The sequence below is a fragment of the Camelina sativa genome, chromosome 11 (assembly GCF_000633955.1).
Source record: "Camelina sativa cultivar DH55 chromosome 11, Cs, whole genome shotgun sequence".
NCBI lineage: Eukaryota > Viridiplantae > Streptophyta > Magnoliopsida > Brassicales > Brassicaceae > Camelina > Camelina sativa.
This window is the reverse complement of record NC_025695.1, coordinates 28,610,848-28,625,676: the sequence shown is the minus strand read 5'-3', so window position 1 is coordinate 28,625,676 and position 14,829 is coordinate 28,610,848. Positions and strand designations below refer to the sequence as shown.

Here is a 14,829-nt window from a genome sequence, read left to right as displayed (position 1 = left end):
ATTTCAAGACTATAACCCAATTTCAAGGGCCCATTTATGAATTTTGCAAAGTTACTTCTTCTTCTTCTTACACTCGTCGTCTCTGGGTAATGTTTTCATCTCTGAGAGCTAAATCTGATTTTCCAATGTTTATTCTCCGAGAATATGGCCAGTGCCGAGTGGTCCTCAACGGCTATTTTAATTTCAACTTTGCAAAATCAAAATTAGCCCAGTGGCAGTGGTCCTCCACCTCGACGACTTTGGGGAGTCATGTTTTTGTATTTTTCCTTACAGTTTCATACAAATTCCTTTGACAATTTCTCTTCCTCTTTTACGGGATTTGTTTCTTCATAACTAAACTAAAACCTTCTTCTTCTTAAATCTCTCTCATGGCTTCTTCTTCGTCTCGCATCAAGAGAAACCATGTGTTTCCGAGGTTTCACGGCCCAGACGTCCGTAGAGGGTTTCTCAGTCATTTACACAATCAATTCGCAAGCAAAGGTATCACGACCTTCAAGGATCAAGGCATCGAGAGAGGCCACACGATCGGACCTGAGCTTGTGCAAGCGATTGGAGAATCCAGAGTCTCGGTTGTGGTTCTCTCGATTGGAGAAGTACGCTTCTTCTAGCTGGTGTTTAGATGAATTGGTTGAGATCTTGAGATGCAAAGAAGCATTTGAGCAGATTGTGATGACCATTTTTTACGAAGTTGATCCCTCCCATGTACGGAAACAGAGTGGAGACTTCGGGAGCGCTTTCGAGAAAACTTGTCAAGGGAAAACTGAAAAGGTGAGGCAGAGATGGATCGAAGCTTTGGCATATGTAGCAACCATTGCTAGGGAACACTCTCTAAACTGGTTTGTTGTTTCTTTTTGCTCAATATAATAAGAAAATGTGTGTTTTTTTTTTTAACCTGTCTTCATCAATGTTTCAATGGTGAAGTTTCTATAATGTTAATTTTATATTCCTTTTGGTTAGGGATGATGAAGCGGCAATGGTTGAAAAGATAGCCACGGATGTTTCGATCAAACTGAATGTTACACTACTGTCAAGGGATTTTGATATGTTTGGTGGGATGGAAGGTCACTTGACAAAACTGAACTCTTTGTTATGCTTGGAAATTGATGAAGTCAAGATGATTGGAATTTGGGGTCCCGCGGGAATTGGTAAGTCCACCATTGCTGGAGTTATATATAACCAACTCTCTAGTAGTTTTAGATTTAAATGCTTTTTAGGAAACCTCAAGGGGAATTATAAGTACATGATGGGTGTTGATGACCATGATTCCAAGTTGTGGTTGCAACAACAACTTCTGTCTGAGATTTTGAGCCAAAAGGATATGAAGATACATCATCTAGGCGCAATAAAAGAATGGCTTCAAGATCAAAGAGTGCTCATCATTCTTGATGATGTAGATGATCTAGAGCAATTAGAGGTTTTGGCTAAAGAAACTTCTTGGTTCGGTCAGGGAAGTCGGATCATCGTTACCACAAAAGATTAGAAGATTTTTAAGGCACATGGGATATTAACGATATCTACCATGTTGAGTTTCCATCCATGGGAGAAGCTCTTGAGATCTTATGTCTCTCTGCTTTCAGACAAAGTTCTATACCAGATTGTTTTGAAGAGCTTGCATATAAAGTAGCAAAGCGTTGCGGTTATCTTCCGTTAGGCCTTTGTGTCGTGGGTTCATCTTTGCGTGGGGAGAGCAAGCACGAGTGGGAACTTCAATTATCTAGGATCGAAACTAATCTTGATAGAAAAATTGAGGACACATTACGGGTGGGAAATGACAGATTGTCGAAGAAAGATCAATCTCTATTTCTTCACATTGCATGCTTCTTCAACTACAAAAGTGTCGATTACGTGACAATTATGCTCGCTGACAGTATCTTGGATGTCGAAAATACGTTGAAGAGTTTAGCTGTGAAATCTCTTGTGCATATTGATGGCTGGAGAGTGATGCACTCTCTACTACAAAAATTGGGTAAGCAAATAGTTGCTCAACAGTCTGGCGAGCCGGGGAAACGTCAGTTTTTAATTGAGGCCGAAGAGATTCGTGATGTACTGAGAAATGAAACAGTAAGTTCGGACATCTACATTCTCTAGAAATTGCCTAATTTTGTTTGTGATATCAGTTTCACCAGTCTTCTTTTGCAATATTTGACAGGGTACTGGATCTGTCATAGGTATATCATTAGATATGTCCAATATGGGTGAGTTCTCTATAAGTAAGCGAGCCTTTGAAGGAATGCGTAATCTTAAGTTCTTACAATTCTACAACGGAAATGTTAGTTTGTTAGAGGACATGGAATATCTACCTAATCTAAGGTTGCTACATTGGGATTCATACCCAAGAAAAACCCTTCCTCCAAAATTTCGACCGGAATGTCTCATTCAGCTCCGTATGCAATTCAGCAAGCTCGAGAATCTCTGGAGAGGAATCGAGGTTGACTTTATTTTATTTTATATAGGTAATGCTTCAGCTGCTCAACCTATATATAATATTTTCTCCATTGTTGTGTAGGTTTTTGCAAATCTCAAGGAGGTAGATTTGAGCTCTTCCTATAAGTTGACGAAAATCCCAAATTTTTCCAAAGCTACTAATCTGGAGAGATTGTTACTAATGTCATGCAAAAGTTTGATGGAGCTTCCCACCTCTATTTCGAATCTACACAAACTAAAATTGTTGAAGATGAATGACTGCAAAAAGCTACAAGTTGTTCCAACCAACATCAACTTAGCATCTCTTGAGGAAGTCCACATGAGTGGTTGCTCACGATTGAGAAGTTTTCCAGATCTTTCTAGGAATATCAAAGATCTCTTTCTTGGTGGTACATTGATAGAAGACATTCCTAGACCAGTTTATAGACGTTTGCCTAATCTCTGGTTTCTTGTTATAGGCAGCAGAGCCTTCAAGAGATTAACAGTTATCCCGAAAAGTATAGGGAAGCTAGACCTAAGCAACAGTGATATAACGGAGATTCCAGATTGTGTTTTACGTCTCCTAAAATTGTAGAAAGCTTGTGTCAGTGCAAGGTCTTTCTCTTGCGTTTTTTTTTAGCCTCGTTGCAACTAATTGTGTATCGCTCAAGAGTGTAAGTTTCTCTTCACATGAGTATGTAGCAATACTCAACTTCCGCAACTGTTTGAAAATGGATGAAGAATCAAGAAGAGTAATCATACAACCATGGTGTAGTAGTTATGTATGCATACCCGGTAGTGAGATCCCGACAGAGTTCACTCACAAAGCTACAGGAAACTGCATAACTATCCCTACGAGTCTGGGTGGTGAGGGGACTTTCTCAAGATTTAAGGTCTGCGATATAAGTAAAATAGTTTGTCGTTTAAGAAGGAAAGGATGTGTGCTTACTAACCAACTTCAATACTCGGGAATACAGTCTCATTTCCTAACAGAACATCTGTTAATATTTTTTGGGAGATTGTTTATAAAATCCAGATTCCTTGAAGCAGATGGGACTACGAGAGAAATTCTATATATGGACTTCAACTACACAGAGCACTTCGACGAGATACTTGAGTGTGAAGCGGAAGTGACTACAAGCGAAAGTCTATTTGAATTCTGCTGGGTGGGACAAGATGAAAAGATTATCGAGTGTGATGTACAGATCTTGGACTACTCTGAAACTGATAGTAGCAGCAGTGAAGTGGACTATTTTATTGGTGAGAGTAGCAGCAGCGAAATGGAAAACTTTGAAACTGTTGGCAACAGTAATGTGGACTACTTTGGAACTGAGAATAGCAGAAGCGAAGTGGACTACACAGCTTCAAAAATGGACTACGTTATAACTAAGAGAAGCAGCAAAGAGGATTACTTTGGAGCTGAAATTAGCAGCAGCAAAAAGGACTGTTTTGAAGCTGAGAGTAGTAGCAGCAAAGAGGATTACTTTGAAGCTGAAAGTGGCAGCAGCAAAGAGGACTCTTTTGAATCTGAGAGTAGTAGCAGCAAAGAGGATTATTTTGAAGCTGAAAGTAGCAGCAGCAATGAGGATTACTTTGAAGCTGAAAGTAGCAGCAGCAAAGAGGATTACTTTGAATCTGAGAGTAGCAGCAGCAAAGAGGATTACTTTGAAGCTGAGAGTAGCAGCAGCAAAGAGGATTACTTTAAAACTGAAAGTAGCAGCAGCAAAGTGGCTACTTTGTAGCTGAGAGTAGTAGCAACAAAGTGGATTACTTTGAAACTGAAAGTAGCAGCAGCAAACTGGACTACTTTGAAGCTGTGAAGGTCTTACTAGTTGAGAAGATCAAAAACAGTAAACATACAGGTCACTAGAGTTGGCTTACGAAAGTTGGTCTGAGGAAGAAAAATACAAAGATGAATACGACCTACACACTTCTCATGTAATCTCATGAGGCCAAACCAGTCTGAGGATCAGTGGTTAGACCAGACCCCCTGAAAAGAGGTAAGTCATTCCTTAGCTTCCTCGCCATCTTCATGATAGTTTGATCTCATATAAGTAACCTCTTTCTTTAAATATTCCGTAGTAGTCACATTTTTCCTACTAAATAAATACGGATAATATTATGGAATGATACTATTTTCAGTTTTTCACTACAGAGAGTACATAAGCAACGTTCCATGCATTTCCACAGTTCTGTAACACTGGAGAAATAAGCAAGGATAATAATTATAGCTTGTGAAAGTAAGATGGAGGAGGAGAAGCTGAGATGGAGTATAGCTTTGACTGTTGTTGCAAACATAGAAGGGGAACATTCTCTAAAAGGGTTTGTAGTTTCTTTTGGTTCATTATCTTAAAGTGCTTGTGTCTTTCTTAATCGTTGCTTTTGTGGTAAAGTTTTGCTAATTTTAGACACACCAACATGATTTTGGTGGTATTTTTTTTCTTTTTTTACATGATGTTTACTTTTGGAACAACTAAACATATAAAGAACTTTAAGTCTCACCAACAGGATTTTGTTTCTTTTTCAGGTATGATGAGGTTAAGATGATCCACAGATGTTTCCAACAAACTGAATGTCACACCATTTATGGGTTTTGACGGGTTGTTAGGACTTAAAGGTCACGTGAGAAACTTAACTCTTTGCTATGCATAGTGTGATGAGGCGAAGATGATTGGAATCTGGGGTCATGCGGGAATTGGTAAGACTAACCTCGTTGGAGCTTTATACAACCAACTCTCAACTGATTTTAGACTTAGATGTTTTATGACGAACCTCAAAGGAAATTATAGGGGCATTAGGGTTGATGACTATGTTTCTAAGTTGAGTTTACAAAATCAACCTTTGTCCAAAATTTTGAACCAAAAGGACATGAGGATACTTTACTTAGGTGTAGTAAAAAAGTTGAAGGTGCATTTAGAGTGGGGTATGATAAATTGTTAAAGAAAGATCAAAATCTCTTTAACACATCATAGGTAGTTTGATTTGGGGTAGAAGGAGAAGAACACAACCTACATATTTTGGTACCGCCACATTCTTTGTCTGATGCATATGAGTTTGCTATGTATTTTTTTGCTATGTGAGACTATCATCACTCTATGGGAGAAGAAACGAAATGTTATGAATCAGATTTATGTTTATAGTTGCTACCAGAAAGATCCGAAGATGGCGACCGCAGTCGAGGGTTCTTCGACTAAGAGATGGCTTCCATTTGAAGCTAACCCAGATGTTATGAATCAGGTATTGCTCCATTGTCCCAATTTCTCCTTTATAGTTTATAAAGATTGTCTAAAAGGCAAGGCTATTATTTATCACCTAAGTTTAGGAATATACAAGGCTTAAGAGACTAGATTCTTTAGGTGGAAAGCCAACAGCTTTAACACAATTGATGATCATTGGTAATTGAATATTGTTACTTGGTGTTAATCACCAAGTTGTTTTGAATTAGATCTTTTATGCAATTTAGCTAAGCTGTTACCAACCAAGTTTCAGGATTTTTACATTGCTGGCTTTAGATACTAGATTCTTTAGGTGGAGAGCTAACAACTTTAACTGCAACTTTGGATCATCATTTGAATTTGTTTCTAGACTTGATTCTACATTTCTCTAACTTTTGCGACATGGTGTAGTTTGACTGATCAGAGGCTCAACCTTTCTTGAATATGGTATCTTAAGCTGAATCATTAAAGTTGTTAGCTTTCCACCTAAAGAAAATGGTATCTTAAGCCGAATTGTAGATAGTATTATATACAGTTTTTTTTGCATTTGTTTTCTAGACTTCGTTTTATCTTTCTCTAAGTTTTGTGACATGGATTTTTACAGGAGGATACGTTGTGCATCAACATAAATTGCCGAATTACGTAGTCCCTGATCTCACCGGGTTTAAGGTTTGTCATTTCACCCTCTAAACTCTTTTGTTCCTTCTGTCTGTGATTCCTCCATTATGTTGATTGCATCTTGACTGAATGTGAGAACCAAACATTAGTGAGAAATCTTCTTACAAGTCGTATTGGTCGAAGCTCCCTAGGTTTGTGATCCTGATAAATCTTGTCGTTTGTTGTAAGTTTTTGTGTTAGGAAACCTGTAAGCTTCCTAGTGTTTAATTTAGCTCTCCTGAAAAATAAGTAGCCGAGAGTATGTTGCTTTCATCGTAATTGAACATGAGAACCAAAACATTAGTGATATCCTCGTAGAAAACTTCTTACAAGTCGTATTGGTGGAAGCTCGTTAGGGGTATTGATCCTGATAAATGTTAAGTACCTGAAATGGGTGGGGATGCTTACTTAATTACATTAAGCTTGTTGTTGTGTGATTCGGCTGCTCTACTAATGAATATCTATATGGTTACAGCTGAAACCATATGTATCTCAGTGTCTTATACAAGTGAACACAAACTAGTCAACCAAAGCTTCCAAGTAACCATCAGGAGATAGAGTAAGGGGAGTGGGAAGCTGCTGCAGACATAATGGAAGGGAACGAATCATCTGGCATAATAGCAGTATAAAGAGTCACTTCTAATATGAGTGTGAAGCTTGCAAACACTAGTAGTCAGCATAAGTTGTATATGTTATTGTTACTATTAGTAGATTAATAAACGTAAGTTGATCACTATGAATCAGTACTGAAACAGAGTTGAAAACAGAGGATACTTGTCATGCGTTATGCAAAATCCCATATAAGTAAACATGTATGAAAACTTCATTAGGCATCACAGTTTTTAGCAAGAAAGAACTACACAATGTGTATATTTCGAAAATAATAGACAAGATTGGTTGAATTAAGATATAACAACAACAACAACAACAAGACATAAGATTGTTATAGCTACCAAATAAAAGAGATGCTCCTAAACAAAAAGTACATAAAAGGCTTTTTGCAAATTAATACATGTTGTGTTCATTCTTCAACTGAGATTCTTGAAGTAAGGCTGAGAAATCCTGATTGTTGAGATTTGATGCAGAGACTGGGATCATTGAGATTTTATCTAAAACGAGATGTCATTGCAACCATTCATCTTAATTAATATTAAAAAAAAAAGTTTAATTTTGGACTTTGGCTTTTTTAACATGTGAGTCTTTGTCGACCAAAGAAACATGGTAAGTCTTTTATTATTATTTTTTTTTACAACAAAGGACAAGGTTGACTCAAAAGAACCACTTCGTAGGGACATTATTTATATAGGTAACTAAATGCGGAACCTTGCGAACTCTTCGCGCTAAATTATCCGTTTTACCATTCTGAGTTCGTGAGATGTAGACTAACGAGAAAGAAGCAAATTCCTCCTTGTCTGCCTGTATGTCCTCCAAATAAGGCATAAAAGCTGGCCACTCTGCAGGCGAAGACACCATCTTCACTAAGTTGGAGCAGTCGGTGAGAAAGATTACAAATTAATTATCTGTCCCAATCATACATCGCATAGCCCAGACAAGGGCTTCGATCTCGGCATGAAGAGGGGAAAGGTTACGGCGAAGGTTGGCTGCTCCCATAGTGGGGGCGTCACCCCAGGACGACGTACAAAACCATCCTCTACCCGCATAGCAATTCGTTTCTTTCCAAGAACCATCAACAAAACAAATATAACTCGAAAGATACCTAGGAAACCCTACTCCCCGGCTTCTGCCGGGAACACCTGTGCCAGAATTTTCTGGTACTAAAACCATGTCTTCTGACTGAGCCAGAGCCCATGCTTTTGCCTCATTCTCTGCTATCCGCAGGATCGCAAGAGGATTCGAATCCAGATTACTGAAAAAATTTATCATTGCGGGCTTTCCAAATAAACCATAGGATCCAGGGAAAAACCGTATGTGTTGGAACAGCCGTAAACCTCCAAAAAAGGAAATCCAAAACATGGTAAGTCTTATTACACATTTACACTAAGCTAGTAATGAATATGTTGGAAAATATGTTTAATTGATTAATTCAGTTTTGATTTTAGACAACAACAAAAATAGTAATCTGAGTTCGTAGCATTGTTTTTATTATGTTGAGTTTTGTGTCTTGTGACACTCAAAGTGATGACATATATTGAGAAAATGGTTTGATTAACTTTTATATCTTTTAATAACCAAAACAAAAATAAATAAAGATGTCCAAAACTCCATAATGGAAAAGAAATTCTCTAACTGTAATAACCAAAAAAATAAAAAGTTCCGAACCTCTCTATCTGTTTTTGTAAAAGAGAAATTGGTATTCATGTAATTATCAGAAAAAAAAAATTCAGAACGGTCATATAAAAAGGAATAATAAAATCAATAATACTGGAAAAAAGGAAATTTTCCTTTTTTCCAAAAATACTAAAACTATAAGTATTGTTGTTCTCTTATTTTTGTTTTTTCACACGCTCTTATTACTATACCAACAAAAAAAAACAGAGATGACGATGAGTACGATGAAAAATTGCCGTGAGATTTGGAGGTCGAATCGTAACGAAGAGATGAGTTCGATCAAAGATTGTCTGAGAAACTACCGTTTATAGCGTTTGATACAGAGTTTCCAGGTAGTTTAAGGGATACACCGCAACACGCTTCGGATGATCAACGATACACCGACCTGAGTTACAGCGTAGACAGGACGAAACTGATCCAGTTAGGTCTAACTCTGTTCGACAGCAACGGAAGAGTCGGTGGAACTTGGGAGATCAACTTCTGTGATTTCGGAGATGCTGAAGACGAGAGAAACGAGAAATCCATCGAGTTCCTAAAACGCAACGGTCTAGATCTAAAGAAGATTAGGGCACAAGGAATTGAAATCGACGGTTTTTTCAATGATCTCTCTTGGATTCTGAAGAGGACGAGGAACATCACTTGGGTGACGTTTCACGGGTCGTATGATATCGCGTATATGTTGAAGTGTTTCACCAGAGGAGAGTCTTTACCCGTGACTGCTGCGATGTTTGCGAAAGCCGTAGCTAGAACCCTCGGCTCTGTTTTTGATCTTAAAGCTATCGCCGGTAGATACGAAGGGCTTGGTTGTCGTTTAGGTTTAGAGCATCTAGCGGATGCGTTGGGACTTGACCGTGTTGGTACTGCTCACCACGCCGGTTCAGATAGCGAATTAACCGCTAGGGTTTTCGTTAAGATGACTAAGATCTTCCCCGATGTGCAAGAGGCTGAAGGCTTTGTTTATGGACTCGGCTATAGAATCATCTCTGATCGTCTAGAGCACAGACAACAACAGATCCATCTTGCCATGATGACCAGATTCTACGGTCCACCTCCACCACCACCGTTTCCGCTACTAACTCCGATCTTTGTTCCTGGGTTTCCTCCTTTTGGTGATTTTGGCTATGGGCCTAGCTTATGTATGTATTAAAATCTCAAGGAAAACACTGCTTAATTAGTCCTTACCTTAACTTTGATGTGTTTAGTGTTAGTCAACAACACATCTCTTCCTGTAATTAGTATTGTCTCAAATTAATGTATCTGTTTGTATCCGATTTTATTTTGATGAAAAGATGAGTTTTTTTGTTTAATTCCACACTTTTGTCTTTCTTTCTTGACAAATTTCTCAGAATCAGTGACTGTTTTCCCTATTAATGAAGTCTCTTTGAGAGCTAAATTTTTTTATAATTATCTCAAGACAAGTTTTGTGTAAGAATTAAGATGGTAGTGAAGCATTAAACAAGACAAGAAGTTTCTCTGCAACCAGATCACTCACTCAGGGTATATATGGTTTCTCCCAATAATCAAGAATACAAATGTGATATTGAGATGATGTGCCATACTTAGATCAAGATCACCATCGACGTCATCACATCAATTAAATAAAGTCCCTGCAGAGTTGACCCACAAAGCTACAGGAAAGTCCAATACCATCCCTCTGTCTTCCGGTGGAAAGGGGACTTACTCAGCATCCTCAAGATTTAAGGCTAGCCTTCTGCTTTCGCCAATCATGGACTACCGAGTTGTTACTATAACTTGCCATCTAAGAAGCAAAGGAGGTGTCTGTCAACCTTAACAGCATTAGCAATTTTGCACGGCTTCCAATAGATATGTGTCCTCGATCTCAATCCGAACATCTATTTATTTTTGAGGGTGACCTATCTGATGAACAAAACAGAGGCCATGAAGTTGATGTTACCATGAATGATATTCTGTTTGAGTTCAGCTGCCAGTACAATGATGACAAGATTATCGAGTGTGGTGTCCAACTCTTGACTGAGGAAGCTGAGACTAGCTGAAACAACAAGGTGGACACCTTTGAACTAAAGTGAACACCTGTATGGACACCTTTGTCACCTCTTCTATTAGGAATCTACACAAACTGGAGAGGCTGGATGCGTCATGGTGCTCTAAGCTACAAGTTATTCCCACCAACATCAACTTAGCATCTCTTGAGAAAGTTGACATGGGTTGTTGCTCGCGGTTGAGAAGTTTTCCAGATATTTCAATCAACATTGAGACTCTCAATGTAACAAACACAAAGATAAAAGACGTTCCTCTGTCAATTGTTGGACACTGGTCTCGTTGTGGGTGGCTTGGTAAAGGTAGCAGAAACCTCACGACATTAACCTCTGTCCACCCTTAAGGCCATCTATGGTGATGTCACCACAACCACTCAATCTGGTGATTACTCTCAACCACCTTCTTTTCATTACTAATCATCTGTGGTGTAGAACCTGTCTCTTAGATGTTTCTTTAGTACATATCTATACATACTAAAGTCATGTCTGTCTATATGTCTCGCCAGTAAGTACTGGTTTTGTCTTAGCTGTGCATTCACAAACTGGTTTTATCTTCTTTCTTCGAAATCCACAAATAATGTCGACAACAACATTTTCAAATATATAATTTTTTTTAAAGAATAGATAATTATTTAAGACTATTAATTACATGTTCGGCTAATATTTTTGTAAAATAGTCTTGTGAATTTAGATTTTTTTTTTCGTTTTTATAATCGAATTGAAAGTTTGAAACTGTTAAGTTGAGATGTGAAGTTGTTAAATAAAGGAGGGTCTTTTGTAATATCGGTAAAATGGAAATCGGAAGATATTAACATTGGTAACAAAATATTGTGTAAATGGAAAAATGGAAGCACAATAATCAAACATATTTTATTTAAATTTAAAAAAGGTAAATACAAAGAAACAGAGAAAGAGAGAATCATAAAAGGATCATACGAACCGTCTAATATGTAAAAGAGAAAAAGAAATGAATTATAAAAAAAAAAACACTCTAGTTTATCGGTGTAGTTCTCATTGATGAGAAAAAAGATGATAAGAAACTCAATTGACAGTGCCGAACAATTTGTGAAGCAAAGAACCATAAGCTGTTCGAGATATGGAGTTGAAGATAGGATCAGTGCATTGCCAGACGATTTGCTTGTGAGGATTTTGTCATTGGTTCCAACAAAGGATGCAGTGGCCACCATGATTTTATCAAAACGATGGCGAACTATATGGACGATGGTGCCACTACTTGAGTACACAGAGATCAAAACAAAATCTGTTGGCCGTTTACTTGGCCGTTTATTTCGAAAAACTAAGCGACCACGGTCTATTTGGTGGTTTCTTAACTAGTCATTACGACTCCACAAGGCACCTAGATTAGAAACTTTGGATATAGAACTCGGTCCACATTGTCCTATTGATGCCAACGTTGAGAAGTGGATTGCAAGTGCGGTTGATCGCAGGGTTCGTGAACTAGGGTTCGATCTCATGTGGTCCGCCAAACCTACTAGCTTGCCTAAAAGCCTTTATACATGTGATACGCTTGTAGATCTCAGTCTTTACAACAAGGTTTATGTAGATGTTTCATCTTCTCCGGTATGCCTCCCATCCCTCAAATATCTTGTCCTTGTCTATGTGGTATACAAAGATGAAGATTCTGTTGTTAGGCTCTTATCTAGTTGTCCAATTCTCGAATATTTGTATGTGAAGCGACATAAACAAGACAACGTGACAAAGTTTAGTGTAAAAGTGCCATCTTTAGAGACCTTAAGGTATTTTAATTGGAAACCAAAACTAGAGGATATTGAAGGATCTTTGGTCATAGATTCAGAAAATTTAGAGGAATTCACCATCGGAGATTATTCGACAAACTCATGCTCGATTGAGAACAAGCCGCCTAGCCTTGATAAAGCAGTTATATACTATTATAAATATCCTGATGACAAATTTATGAAATCTCTTTCCTCGGTCAGATATCTCGAGATATGTCTATGCGTTGGAACGGTACTTTTAACCTCCCTTTATTTTTATATTTATTGTTATATATGATCACATTAATTGCCACCAGATTATACAACTTATGTACGTGTTGTGTTCATATTGCAGGTTGCGTGGTGTCACGCCATCAACTTCTCACAGCTTACAGATTGTACAATATGTCCTGACAATTCAGATTGGTTTGAGCCATCAATGTCTTTGCTTCAAAATTGTCCTGAAGTAGAAGTTCTTCTCATTGACCAGGTTTGTGCCTGCACATGCATTTAACAAAAGGGCAGTAAAAGAACTAGCAAACATGTTTAATTGTTGTTTGCTTCCCAGGAACTTCTCGAGAGTGAAGATTTTCCAATTTCGTTCAAGCAACCTGATGATGTGCCTCTATGCTTGTCAACGAAACTCAAGATCTATCAGTGGAAAGAATATAGAGGAACAAGAGAAGAGAAAAAAGTATTAAGATACATCCTTGCAAACTCCAAGTGTTTGAAGAGAGTTGAAATCTCCTTGAAACCAACATGGAAATGAAAAAAAAAGAAGATAACAAAGGAGTTAAAATCCATGTCTAGGATTTTAACATCAGCTCAGCTTTATATTGTTAAATCCGCAATTTTGTGAAACTGGAGGATTCAAGGAGATCGAGTAATTTTGCACGGCTTTAATCAGTTCAGTCAAGTTATTCGCTGTCAGGACATCTGTTCAGAACCCTTGTAACTCAATTTATAACATTTTCAACTTCTCTTTTACTGTGAACCTGAGAGTAGCTATAGTAGCCTAGTAGCAGGATCCACAAGACTTAGAAAAGTTCTCTTCCATAAAACATTTTAAAAAAAAAAAAGAACCACAAGCCAGCCTTACATACGCTAATTCAGAATTCAAAATAACTACGCACTTCCATGGAAATAACTTCAATGACCATAAGTTTTTGTTTTACAGAGAACTCAAGATATATTACTTTACTATTATGACAGCAAACGAAAGAGTATATTCCATTTTGGTCACAAAATACTCAACGTAATTGATACTTACTAATTAGCCGATTATCCAACATAAAATCAAAAAGACAAAAGGAGCAAAAGCATTTAGGGATGTCAAAATGAGTCAAGATTAATGAGTCAACTCAATTCAATTCAACTCATGAACCCTAAGCTACACCCTCTTGTTTCGGTTTACATACAGATTACCACGCCACCTTAGCTTTGTTTCTCTAAGGGATCTCAGTCCCAGACCACCCTCTTGTTTCGGTTTACAAACAGATTCCCACGCCACCTTAGCTTTAGTTGAGGTCATATCAGAGCCGGACCAGAGATACGCAGAGCATAACTTATCAACCTCGTTCAGACATTCCTGAGGTAACCGATAAGCAGACATCCAAAAGCTACAAATACTCCAGAGAACAGAGCTTATAAGGTTCAGTCTCCCTGCATACGAAAGATACCTTGCAGTCCAAGAACCGATTTTCTTTTTAACATGATCAATGAGTGGAAGATAGTCTGCCGCAAATAACTTTCTTGTAACCAGAGGAAGACCAAGGTACCGGACCGGGAGAGTACCCACACCAAGGGGGAATCGTTCAAAAATCGCTTGAGTAACCGTGTCAGTGACACCGGCCAAATAAATTGTGGACTTCTCCATACTAATTTTCAATTCTGAACATTTTCCAAATTCATCGAAAACACTCATCAACCCTTCGATAGAGCGTACTCTTCCATCTGAAAGAAGCATTAAAACATCGGCAAAGATGAGATGAGTGAAACCAATGTTCTTACATCTAGGGTGGTATCCAAATTTTTGTTGACTGGCTACTTTGTCCAACATTTTTGAGAGGACATCCATGGAGATGACAAAAAGATAAGGAGGGAGAGAGCATCCTTGCCGTAACCCACGAGAGCTCTGAAAGTAACCAACCAAGTCACCATTAACTTGCACAGAGAATGAAGCAGTCGTAACACAGAGCATGATCCAGTGAACAAACTCCTGAGGGAAGTCCATAACCGTGAGAACATGACGTAGAAAGGACCATTGGACCGAATCAAATGCTTTAAAGATGTCGATTTTAATGGCACAACGGCTGGAAAGAGAGTCTTTGTGATAATCCTTCACAAGCTCAGTAGCTAGGAGGACATTCTCGATAAGCAAACAATCTTGAACAAAAGCAGACTGGTTGGCGGCAATGAATTTTGGCAACACGCATTTCAGCCTGTTTGCTAAGATTTTGGAGATAACCTTATACAAAACATTACATCAAGAGATTGGACGATAATCCTTCA

At 38.1% G+C, this 14,829-nt stretch overlaps 3 pseudogenes; all 3 read left to right on the top strand.

Moving 5' to 3' along the window:
- On the top strand, positions 100 to 7,111 carry LOC104724518 (annotated as a pseudogene).
- Positions 8,762 to 9,725, top strand: LOC104724517 (annotated as a pseudogene).
- LOC104728452 lies at positions 11,785 to 13,294 on the top strand (annotated as a pseudogene).